The 13,502-nt window shown below is 33.2% G+C and overlaps 1 non-coding gene across 1 annotated transcript; it reads left to right on the top strand.

The window, feature by feature from the left end:
* The first annotated feature begins 5,230 nt into the window (after positions 1–5,230).
* On the top strand, positions 5,231–5,337 carry LOC128283213 (small nucleolar RNA R71). The gene has a single exon (XR_008273555.1). It is a non-coding gene; the product is annotated as a small nucleolar RNA R71 (small nucleolar RNA).
* The last annotated feature ends 8,165 nt before the right edge of the window (positions 5,338–13,502 follow it).

The raw sequence follows: 13,502 nt of genomic DNA, 5'->3' as shown, positions 1-13,502 counted from the left end.
AAATAATCAAACTCGAATTATGGCATGTAAAGGCTGGAATGTGTTTTGAAATGTTGGATTTTGGTTTTGTATAATTTGAGCCATTCGAAAATGGCTTAATTTCCATGTTAATTTCGGTTATGTTTGCTTATGTTTTGAGTTTATTTTGGCTATGGTATCTTATGCTATAGATGAATAATATTTGTGATATGTGTTTTTGTAGTGCATTGAAGTTGATTAGTAATTGGTCTTTTTCGAATTGGACTAAACTTGGGCTCGGTAGGGACACGCCCGTGTGCGATTACTTAAGGCTGTGGTCAAGGCTGTTAAATGGGCACGGGCGTGTGATCAACCCATGTAAGTCATGCTTCGATCTTACCAAAGGGACACGGCCATGTGACACGCCCGTGTGAGGAAGCCCAGGCCGTGTTGATTTCCCACATGGGTCCATTTTCTCCGTTTCTCGCCCTTTTTACTCTCTTATGCTCATCTAAGTATAAAACATAAAATTAAAGGATTAGGATCATCGAATTCACCAATTCTAAGGAGAAACCATCTATAAATGCGCTAAGCATGGGATAAAAATATGTATAAATTATGGTTTATCAGCTATGGTCCAACCAATTGCTTTCTTAAGTTTTTTTAGAACAACAATTAGTTGCTCCTCCTGATCTTTTGTCAATTCTGCTAAAATAATCACAGGAAAAGTGGAACAGTGTAACGCCTCCATGCCCGAAACCGTCACCGGAGTCAAGCTTGAGGTGTTACTAAACTTATCTTACCTTTTAAACAACTCTAAACCACTTATTTTAATTTTCGGAATAAACTATTTTTCTGCATCATGGTTGCTTAAAAATTCATTTCTCGAGTTTCAAAACTCGAAATTAAGATCTGTAAATTTTTCCTGAAACTAGACTCATATATATATCTACTAATTTTTTTCTAAAATTTTTGACTTAGCCAATTAGTACATTTTATTAGTTAAAGTTACCCCTGTTTCAGAATCCGACTGCACTGACCTCTACTTACTACGAACCACTTTTCTCCCTGTAAAAAATTTATATGACTATACCATTTGTTTCTATTAAAACTAGATTCAATAAGGATTCTAACCATATAAAGTACACCAGCTAATTATTTTTTTGAAATGTATGGTGAATTACCAAATTTAGAACAGGGAATCTAGAAATCGCTCTGGCCCTATTTCACTAAAACTCAGATATCTTATAAAATACAAAACCTTTACCTGTTTTGCTTATTCAATATGAAAATAGACACAATGAGCTTTAATTTCATATATTATTCACCATCAAACCATGTCTCTACAATTTTTTTTTTGTGATTTTTCAAAGTCACGTTATTTTTGATACTTGAATCCGTTTTTAAGTTACTTTCACATTTTTCATAGTTTTCATGTGATAGTTACTACTTAATCATACATACTATTAAACATGTATATCATCAGCCATTCTATTAGCTAATCACTAGCAAGTATTTACACATCATTCATTGATCATATCATATCAAAAGAAACCAAGTTCCTATACATGCCATACACAAAACGAAACGTCTAACTATACCAACGTGATTTCTTCGATAGTGTGATCGGGTCTCCGACGTTTCCTTTGATCCCCGAGTGGCTTGATAAAAACTATACGAAAAAGAAAATAAAGAGAGTAAGCACTAGGCTTAGTAAGCTTACAAGAAAATAAATTACAACATTCAACATAATGAATAATTATACATAATGTCACCTAGCCTCATAAACTTTCTTTACTTCTCATTTTCTACCTTCTTCTTTACTCACTTACCTTCTTTCTTACCTGACCTTTCACTATTCATAAATATAATCTACCTTCCCTTTTGTTGATAATTCACTGTAATTTAACATGTACAATGACCCGTTGAACCACTCGGAATACTAAGGATACTAGGGTCGTTCGCTCTATCAATATCTCGCCAATGCCATGTCTTCGACATGGACTTACATGAATTATTCCTGCTCCAATGCCATATATATATCTAATATGGGCTTACATGGCTCATTCCTGTCTCCAAAGTCAGATATCCGATATGGACTTACATGGGTCATTTCATCTGTCTGTCTGTCAACCCCAATATCCTAACATTCCTAAGGTTCAAACGGGCTTCCTAATGCTTTTTTCTCGTCACTTCGCCTTTAATTCGACTTTAAATATTCTAAAAAATAAGTATATAAATGCTGAAATTGACAATAATAATGTAAAATAAAAGAATATTGCATTTATTTACATAGAACTTACCTCGATACAAAATGTGACAAAACTTTACAATTTAGTCCTTTACTTTTTCTTTTCCTCGATCTACTCCCGAATTTCGCTCTTCTTGATCTATAATAGCAAATTTAACTTATTTAATATTCACATTTATCAAAACAGTCCTTGACCCAAACTTTGGAAAAATTACATTTTTTCCCTTAAACTTTCACATATTTGCACTTTTACCCCAAGGCTCGTAATTTAAAATTCATCCTATTTTCTTATGTTTTATGATATGCTGATCATTTTTCCCTTCTATGACAACATCAAATTCACACTCTAACATGTACTTATGACTATTAGGTATTTTTACCGATTAAGCCATTTTACTCGTTTTCACTTAAAACCGAGTAGCACAAGTTGTCTAACATAATTTAAAACCTCATATTCTATCATAAAACATCAAAATAAACACTTTTCACCCATGGGTAATTTTCCAAATATGAACCCTAACTTAAATTATTGCTAGCATAAGCTTCATCGAGCTACCGGGACTCTAAAAACGTAAAAAACATTAAAAACGGGGCTTGGAATCACTTACTATGGAGCTTGAAAGCTTGAAACAAACCCTATCTATGGAGAACCCTTGAAATTTCGTGCTAATGAAGAAGATGATGAATTTTGTGTTATTTTTCCCTTTTTATTTCATTTAATATCCAAATGACCAAAATGCCCTTCCTTATTAAACTTTCAAAAATTCCATCCATGTCCTATTTTGTCCATGAACTTAGAAATTGGTAAAATTGTTATTTAAACCCTCCTAATTAATATTCCAAAGCAATTTCATACAAAAACTTCTAGAATGCAAGTTTTGCAAATTATTCGATTTAGTCCCTAATATCAACTTAAGCACTTTATGCATAGAATTTCATCACGAAATTTTCACACAATCATGCAATCATATCATGAACCTAAAAATAATAATAAAATAAATTTTTATACCTCAAATTTGTGGTTTCGCAACCACTGTTATGTTTAGGCCCTATTTTGGGATGTTAGAAACAGTCACCTAAATAAACGTATTTCAAATGCGAATGAAATACCTTTAGTTCAAGTTTAGGTGGTTCTTTAATTGACAACTTGGGTAGCACAAATTCTCTGACTTCTAACTCCAACGGTTCAAATCGTGTGGATTGAATAAAATTTTTTGGATTGGCTTCCATTAAAGCCATGTTTTCTTCACCTTATTCATCCTCCAAAGGGTCAAGATCTAAGGCTTTCTCCAATGGATCTTCTTCAAAATTCTTTCCATAGAAACCAAGGTTTCTATCTCTTCCATAACTGAACACTCTTCTGTCGAATCAGGAAATTTCATTACTTTAAAAATGTTAAAGGTTACCTGATTGTCTTGAACTCGCATGGTGAGCTCACCTTTCTACACATCAATTAATGTTCTTCCCGTGGATAAGAAAGGTCTCCCAAGGATGACCGGCACTTCCTTATCTGCTTTAAAATCTAAGACAATGAAATCAGTAGGAATATAATCGACTCTTACCAAAACATCCTCGATCTTTCCCTTGGGATATGCTAAAGATCAATCCACTAGTTGAAGCGTCACAGTTATAGGTCTTACTTCACCTATCCCTAGCATCTTGAAAATAGACTTAGGCATCAAGTTGATACTCGCTCCTAAGTCACACAAAGCTTTACCACAGTAAGATTCACCAATGTTACAGGGTATAGTAAAGCTTCCTGGGTCTTTCAATTTCAGTGGCAGTTTGTTCTGCAGGAACGCATTGCGCTCCTTTGTCAAGGCAACAGTCTCATACTCACTCAGCCATTTCTTCTTGGACAGTACATCCTTCATAAACTTTACATAATTTGGTATCTATTCTAAAGCCTCCACCAACAAAAAATTGATGTGTAACTGCTTTAGAACATCTAAAAACTTCTTGAATTGGACCTCTTATTTTTGCTTGTGTTGCTGCAATCTTTACGGATATAGAGGTGATGGAACTTTTGGTTGAACCAGATAACTCTTCTGAGTAGGTAAATCTGTATCCAAAGAAGATGTTAAAGTATCTGAATTCACTAAGTTACGATTTACCTTGTCAGTCTTTGCAGATTCTGACTCTTTTGGTGTAGGAATTTCAACCGCTGGTTGATTCTTCTCAATGAGCTTATCTTTGACATCATTCAATCGGGGTTCCAGAATTTTACCATTCCGCAATACCACTATCTTGATATGTTCTTTTCCCAAATTTCTTGGATTTTCGGTATCGCTTGGCAAGGTTCGTTGTGATCTATTACAAAGCTTCGTTGCTAGCTGACCCATTTGGTTTTCAAAATTTTTCAATGTTGTTGCTTGGCTTTAGATCAAAGCATCATTCTTTGCCATGTAAGCTTTCAAAAAGTTTTACAAATTGTTTGATGCCTCAGCTTGAGGTGGTTTTGGAGCTTGCTGATTAAACCCTTGAGATTGGTTGGGTCTATGATGTAAGAAGTTGTTGTCCGGTCCATTTCATTGGCTGCTCCAAGAAAAGTTAGGATGATTACGCCATGAAGGATTATAGAAGTTGGACTTGGGTCCTTGTCCACTCCTATTTTGATGTTGGTTCCCCACATAGTACATTGACTTGAGATTTGATGGAAAATTCTCAAAAGAATGACCTTCACCATAGTACACACAAGAAGCTACTTCAAACAGACCTGGTGGCTGAGCTGCAAAATTATTAGCACTATTAGCGGTAAACTATTTTAACATAGAGAAAATAGACGATACCTGAGCTGATAACGAACTGAGGGTGTCAACTTCATGAACTCCAGCAACACGTCTTCCTAAAGTTGTTCGATTTGTTGGCCATTGATAGTTATTACTCGCGATCCTCTCGATGATCTCATAAGCCTCATTATAAGACTTAGATAAAATTACACCATTTGCAGAAGCATCTACTATCAATTTTGTATATGCATTAAGACTATTATAGAATGTCTCCAACTAGATACAATGAGGAATCCCATGATGAGGACACTTACGAAATAACTCCTTGAATCGCTCACAAGCCTTATACAAAGACTTGTCATCCAATTGTTGGAAAGTTGTGATCTCGTTCCTCAACTTAGCATTTTTGCTCGGCGGGAAATACTTAACAAAAAATCTCTCTGCTAATTCTTGCCATGTAGATATAGAAGTTGGTGGCAATGAATTGAGCCATGCTCGTGATTGATCTAGCAATGAATATGGAAACAACTTTAACCTCAGTGCGTCTTCAGTCACACCAGCTATCTTGAATGAATCACTCACCTTCATAAATAATCGAAGGTGGAGATGAGGATCTTCCGTGGGCATACCATTGAATTGGCCCACCGTTTAGAGCATTTGAAACATCACTAGTTTCAATTCAAATTGGGTTGCCTCAATATCTGGCCTTCTAATTCCTGGATTTAACTCACTGAAAAGTGGCACAGCATATTGTTTGATGCATCAATCCCTATCATTGGCAATGAGGATGGGATTTCATACATGATTGGCTTCAATACCTTGGTCTTGATTCTAATTTCCAAGGTCCATCTTGACTTGTCTTTGAGCTGCTCGTTCACATCTTCTTTGTCTGAAAGTTCGCTCAATTTCAGGGTCTACAGGGAGTAAATTGATAATCCGATCTATGCACATAAACACCTAAGAAGAAAATCACAAAATTAAAAAGAATAGGTTTGTAATGTTAGAAATAAACCAAATTGGTAGTAAATAATTTCACAAAAGAAATAACTATAGCAACAATTAACGATCCCCGACAACGGCGCCAAAAACTTGTAACGCGTAGGTTTGTGCAAGTGTACACAGTCGTTATCAAGTAATAAGTAAGTATCGAGTTATCGTCTCCATAGGGATTGTATTTGTGCTAAGTCACCTAATTTGTAAAATTATATTAACAATTTGGTAAATAAAAACATAAAGAAGTGATGATTAAAATATATTAAACTAAATGCAATGATCCCTAATGCAAATTATCCTAAGTATGCAAACTATATGAATGAAATAGATTTTAGCAAAATTAACCACAATTTGCAACAATTATAACATAAATAAACTAAGACAATTACTTTAATTAAACTCAACTTATTATCAACATGCTTAATAACATTTGAAAAAACATTCCATGGCAACTCGATTTTTCATGAGTTTAGAAACCAGGAATCCTTTACTTAGTAAATACATATTTTACTGATCCTTATTTACTAAGGGTTTCTTAGTATTTGTTTAAGTTATAGGGACGTGTTAGGTTTGGAATAGTTTAATCACACAAATCTAAAAACTATGTAGATAACAGAGCTTGGTTAGAGTTTTTATGCAACCTGCAATTTAATCGGGTTAGGATCTAAATTGAGCATGCACATTTCAATTATGCGTCCATTAGCCATCATTTGTAATTCAGGTGCATTTCAATCTCAAATGAACGAAATATAGACTTGATTTTAATTGAAAACATGATCGATTAAAGCACAAACATTATAAGCATGAATCAAATAAATATTATTTAATAAAAGAAATCATCCTAGCTTAAGTAAAATTAAGCTAACATTGTTGTAAACAAGAACAAAGAACACATAGCAAACATTTTTAGATTAAATTAAAGAAAGGAAAGATTAAACCCAAATCAAAGTGGTTGTCACCCAAGATTCTGACTGACTAGGCTCTTTCGCTTATTTTGTAACACCCTTTACCCGTGTTTGACATCGGAACAGGGTATGAGGCATTATCGGACTTAATCACTAATCATCGTATAAAAATTGATTCATAATTTCACTCTAATTTAAAAATTTTTCAAACACATTCAAGTTGTCCCTTAAAAAGAGCTTACAAGGCCCATATCATGCTTTAATTCAACCACACACATAGGCAAGCATGCACATTCATAAATTGCATCATTTAATTAATAACATAATCAAGACTATCTACATTAAATGACTTTTATACAATAAAGACCTTCAAATAACATAGGTCAGTATTTTAAGCCAATTCCTAGCAACTTAATAACAATTGAACGAGTCTCCATACATGCCAAAGACTTAAAATACTTTAAAACCTTTATATATCGATCAATAGTTTGAAAGTGTGATTTAACCTCCGGCGACCTCCAACTCGAGCTAACATCTGCGACACTATAGGAAAAAGGAAAGGAAGGAAGTAAGCATTATAGCTTAGTAAGTAAGTATGTAAATATTAATAAACAATACATTATCATACTTTAAACACAGTCACAATATGTTCCCGGAATATTACCATCACAAACACACATACTTTCACTATTACAATCATAAACAGGTTCAAAATAAGTTGTCTAGCAGAGTTCCAGAAACTAAATTATTTATTTCTATAGCTAAAGAACTCTAAATTACAAACTGTTAATTTTCCTTTAACCTAGATTCACATATATTCTTACCATAAAATTTTCAAAATTTTTGGTCTAGCCAATTAGTACATTTTATTCATTGAATTTACCCCTGTTTCACTGCTCAACTGTTCTGACCACTCTTCACTACAAATAAAGTTTATCCTTTTACAGAATTAAAAGGATGTTCTCGTTTATTTCATTTGAAACTAGACTCATTAAGGATTTCAAGCATATAAATTATATCCCATAATTATTTTTTTACAATTTTTAATGATTTTTCCAAGTCAGAATAGTGGATCACGTAGTCATTCTGAACTAGTCTCTCAAAAACTTAAAGATCTCATAATATAGAATTCCTTTGCTTGCTCTATTTCTGTTATATGAAAATAGACTAATTAGGCTATAATTTTATATCTCATTCAGTCTCTGATTCAATTTCTACTATTTTTGGTAAATTTTTAAATTCACGTCACTGCAACTATCCAGAACAGTTTTATTGTCAATTTTGATCTTTCACACATCAATTGTATTCATCACTTTCCTATAACAATCTTTCCAATTTCCAATCACATATCTAGCATATTGCTCATAAGTTACACACGTATATACTTACACTTATCATCACAAATTCATACACAATTTCATTTAATCAATTTCCCAGTTGAACGCTTCGGAATAATAACAGATACGCGGTGGTATCGCACACAGCCCACCTTTAAAATCGAAGCTCTCTTGTACACATAGTGGCCTTCACTTAGCACCACTCATGTGACCTAGCTCGATTGTACACATAATTTTGGCTCTCTTGTACACATGGTGAACACTTAGTACCACCCATGTGACCTAGCCAGTTTATCTCGTAGCTCTCTTGTCTACATGGTGTCCTTTACCTGGAACCACGCATGCGACCGAGCTACATATATCCCGTAGCTCTCTTGTCTACATGGTGTACACATAGTATCACCCATGCGACCCAGCTATATCATAATATCTTTTAGCTCTCTTGTACACATGATGTGCACTTAGCACCATACATGTGACCTAGCTACATACCATCTGTATCATCCAATCTTTCCGAAGGTTCAACCGGGATTTCTCTCTCTTTCTAATACTTGATTCCATACTTCCAATAGTCAATTATGATTCAAAAATCAGCTAAAATACATAAAATATGCTGAAATACAAAAACATAATAAAGATAATGTATTATTTACATACAAACTTACATACTTTCTCATTTCCATGTCGAATTAATATTGAACATTTAAATCATCATAATTATACTTACTGTCAACACCTCGACAATCATAGTAAATATATCAATTTTACATTAAAACATGCATAAATTAATGCTTATTATACATATGAACTTACCTCGATACTAAAACGACCATTTTACCAACTTTCACGATTTTCGATTTTTCTCCCATTCTAGATTCAAATATCATTTTTCGGGATCTAAAACATCATATTTTACTTATTTAATTAATTTAATATTCAAAACAGTACTTAACTCAAACATTAGAAAAATTACAATTTTGCCCCTAAACTTTTGCATATTTACACTTTTTCCCCTAGGCTCAGGAATTAAACTTCATCCCTTATTCTTATGTTTTATGACATGCTGATCATTTTTCCCTTCTATGGAAACATCAAATTCTCACTCTAACACATAGTTATGAACAATAACAACTTTTACCGATTAAGCCGTTTTACTCATTTTTGCTTAAAACCGCTTAGCAAAAGTTGTTTAACATAATTTCAGCCTTCATATTCTACCATAAAACATCAAAATAAACACATTTCACCTATGGGTATTTGTCCAAATATGAACCCTAGCTTAAATTATTGTTAGAATAAGCTTAATCAAGTTACCAGGATTCCAAAATCGTAAAGAACTTAAAAAATGGGGCTAGAACGGACTTACTATTGAGCTTGGAAAGCTTGAAAACCCTAGACATGGCTTCCCCCATGCTAATTTCGGCCTCCATGAAAAAGATGAGTCAATTTTGGCTTTATTTTCCCTTTTTATTTCTTTTAATTACCAAATGACTAAAATGCCCTTAAGGCCTTTCTTTAAAATTTGTCCTATTCATGCCCATTTTTGTCCAAACAAAATATAATGGTCTAATTTCCATTTAAGGGCCTCCTATTTAACCCCCATTTCAATCAAGTACTTGTGAATTAGAACACATATTTTGCAACTTTTGCAACTTAGTCCTAAAAGTTCAATTAAGCATTTTATCAGTAAAATTACTTAACGATATTTTTACACAATATTTTAATCAATAAATAAACCTTAAAACTTAATCGGAATAAATTTTTCGACTTCGAATTTGTGGTTCTAAAACCATCATTCCATTTAGGCCCTAAATCGGGCTGTTACAGCAACTTCTACAAATAAGCCCTAATAGGCAAATTAAACATGAAATCTATAAAATTTCTTATCAATACTCTAACACATGCATCTAATCACTCGATAAATCATAAAAATTAATCAAAATAAACTTTTCTATCTCAGATTTGTGGTTTCGCAACCATTATTCCATTTAGGCCCTATTTTGATATGTTACATATTTGCTTTGCTCCTTTGCTGTTGGCTCTCTAAAGTAGCCGACCAAGGGCTCTTTAAGAGGCTTAATTGCTAAAATCTCTATGAAGAGATGATGCTAAGCATGGGGAATGAAAAAGGCTAAGAGAATTTGGAGAGAAGAGAGAATAATGAATGATGAGGGAATGAAGGGGCCATATTTATAGGTGAAGTAAGGTGGGTAGTTTACTAAAAGTAGCTAGGTTTAGTCTCTTCAATTCAGTTCCTTGGATGGCCGGCCACAATTAGTGGAATTTGAGCTGATTTTTGCTTGATTTTTAAGCAAATTAAATGCCATAACAACTCAGGACTAAGACTCGGTCAATCATAAATCTTCAGGAAAATCTCTAATTTCTTCAACAATGCAAGGACCTTGTGTAATTAAACCAAAAAGTGGCTTAAAGAATAGCCATGTGTAGCCAAATTTTGGTTGACTTGGTCTTCAATTTGGACGATTTTGTAATCCAACAAAGCTATCAGACCTGTCCAAAATAATTTAATAAGTTAAAGAACCAAAGAATAAAATTTAACCAATTTAAATAATTAATTAAAACCCAAATTATTAATGAAATATTTTAAAATGAATTATTAAATATAAATTTATATTTTATTATTTAATTTAATTATGCATGACCCATTTTATGTCTTAAATATATAATATGCTCAAATCAATACAAAATAAGCCATTTTATACATGAAAACTATATAATAAAGCATAAAATCACATTTTAATAATTTCTATGTCCTAATTTCATATTTTCACATATTTCATTAATTTATTAAACAATTACTTAGTTTTAACAACTAATTTAAGTAAAAGGTGATAAATTACATAGGAAAAATCCTATATATTTTTCAGTTTACACAAGCTTCCATGGCTTTCTTTTTCTTTGATTTTCGGTTGAAATAAAGGTTAAAGATGATAACGTAATTGTTGTTTTATTTTATTTTGTCATTAATTACCAAATTACATAATTAAACTTTAAAATTAATCATAATTTCAATAATGCCAAACCATTAAATTCCACTGTCAGCTCTAATGGTATAGTTATCATATAGGGACTTCCACTTTAAAGTCATATAGCTATTTAATACCTTTAGCTATTAGAATTCAACTTTAGCTATTAGAATTCAACTTTTGCACTTTATACGATTTAGTTCTTTTATTAAATTGAGAACGTAAATGGTAAAATTTCTTAAGAAAATTTTTATACGGTACGAATATCATGCTGCAGGAAATAAAATAAAAATAAAATCAATTTTTTGACTTCAGATTTTTGGTCCCAAAAACACTATTTTGATTTCACTGAAAACGGGCTATTACAACTCTCCCCCATAAATGGATTTTCGCCCCTGAAAATCTTACCAAAAAAGAGGTTCGGATATTGCTTTCTCATAGCTTCCTCAGGTTCCCAGGTGGCTTCTTCTATTCCATGTCATTGCCAAAGAACTTTTACTAAAGCTATGTTCTTGTCTCTCAATTATTTCAGCTCTTGTGCTAGAATTCTAATCAGTTCCTCACTGTATGACATATCGGGCTGAATCTTGACATCCGCTAGGGAGGTAACATGTGAAGGGTCAGATTGGTACCGTCATAACATAGACACGTAAAAAACATTATGAATCTTTTCTAATTTTGACGGTAAAGATAATCGATATGCAAGAGGTTTGATTCTTTCAGTAATCTCATACAGTCTGATAAATCGCAAACTTAACTTTCCTTTCCGACCGAACCAAACAACTTTCTTCAAGGGCGATACTTTCAAGAATACTTTATCGCTGACTTGAAATTCCATGTCTTTATGTTTAAGATCCGCATATGATTTCTGACGATCTTAAGCTGTTTTCAAACTATCTCCGATTTCTTTTACTTTTTCTTCACTCTTAAGAATCAAATCAACCCCATGTATCTTTTTCTCATTAAGCTCAGTCTAGTATAATGGAGTTTGGCATTTACGACCATACAAAGCCTCATACGATGCCTTTTTTATGCTTGACTAAAAACTGTTGCTATATGCAAATTAAACCAACAGTAAATAGTTCTCCCAGTTGCCTTTAAATTCTAAAACACATCAATGAAGCATATCCTCAAGAATTTTAATTGCTTGCTCAGACTGGCCATCGGTCTGAGGATGAAATGTAGTACTAAAATGTAACCGCATACCAAGAGCTTCCTGTAACTTTCTCCAGAATCGTCATGTAAACCGCGAATCTCTATCCGAAATGATAGAAACTAGCACCTCGTGTAATCTAACAATCTTAGAAACAAATAATTCAACTAATCTGTCAAGGGAGAAATCTGTACGTATCAGAATAAAATGTGAAAACTTCGTTAAATGATCAACGATAACCCAAATGGCATTTTTCTTTCTCAAAGATAGGGGTAAACCTGATATGAAGTCCAAAGTAACTTGATCCCATTTCCACTTTGGTATCATCACTGGTTGTAACAATCCAAAACGTACCTAATGTTCAGCTTTAACTTGCTGACATACTAAACATCTCGATGCAAAGTCAGAAATCTCGCGTTTCATTCCCGGCCACCGGGACATCTATTTCAAATCATTGTACATCTTATTACTTCTCGGATGAACAGACAAGCAACCATTATGAGCTTTATGCAAGACTCTCTGAACGAACTCTGGATTCTTCTGTACACAAATTTTACCTCTGAAAAATAAACAATTATCGGGTCCTATCTGAAAATCTGAATCAGAAGTCGAATCACACTGTGTCCGTTTAGCTAACAACTCATCATCACATTTTTTAGCTTCGTAAATTGTTGTAAAAACATCAATTTAGCTTTCAATTTGGGTAGGATCGAACCATCATTAGGTAATGTCAGTCACATGTTCATTGCTCCCAGAGCAAATAAATATTTTCTACTCAAAGTATCAACAACTACGTTTTCTTTTCCCGGATGATAATCAATGATCAACTCAAAATCTTTTAACAATTTGAGCCATCTGCATTGTCTCAAATTCAAGTCTTTCTGCGACATTAAGTACTTCAAACTCTTATGGTCGGTAAAAATATAACATTTTTCATCGAACAAATGATGTCGTCAAATTTTTAACGGAAACACAATAGCTGCTAACTCTAGGTCATGAGTCTGATAGTTCTTTTCATGTGACTTTAACTGTCTAGAAGCATAAGATATTACTTTGCCTTCCTGCATCATAACACAACCTAAATCATTTAAAGATGCATCACTTAAAATTGCAAATTCTTTACTCGATTCAGGCTGAACCAGAACTGGTGCTTCAGTTCACAGTGCTTTCAATTGATGACATTTTTTGG

This window comes from Gossypium arboreum, chromosome 10, assembly GCF_025698485.1.
Source record: "Gossypium arboreum isolate Shixiya-1 chromosome 10, ASM2569848v2, whole genome shotgun sequence".
Classification (NCBI taxonomy): domain Eukaryota; kingdom Viridiplantae; phylum Streptophyta; class Magnoliopsida; order Malvales; family Malvaceae; genus Gossypium; species Gossypium arboreum.
The sequence above is the reverse complement of the archived record's forward strand: the minus strand, read 5'-3'. Positions and strand labels throughout refer to the sequence as shown.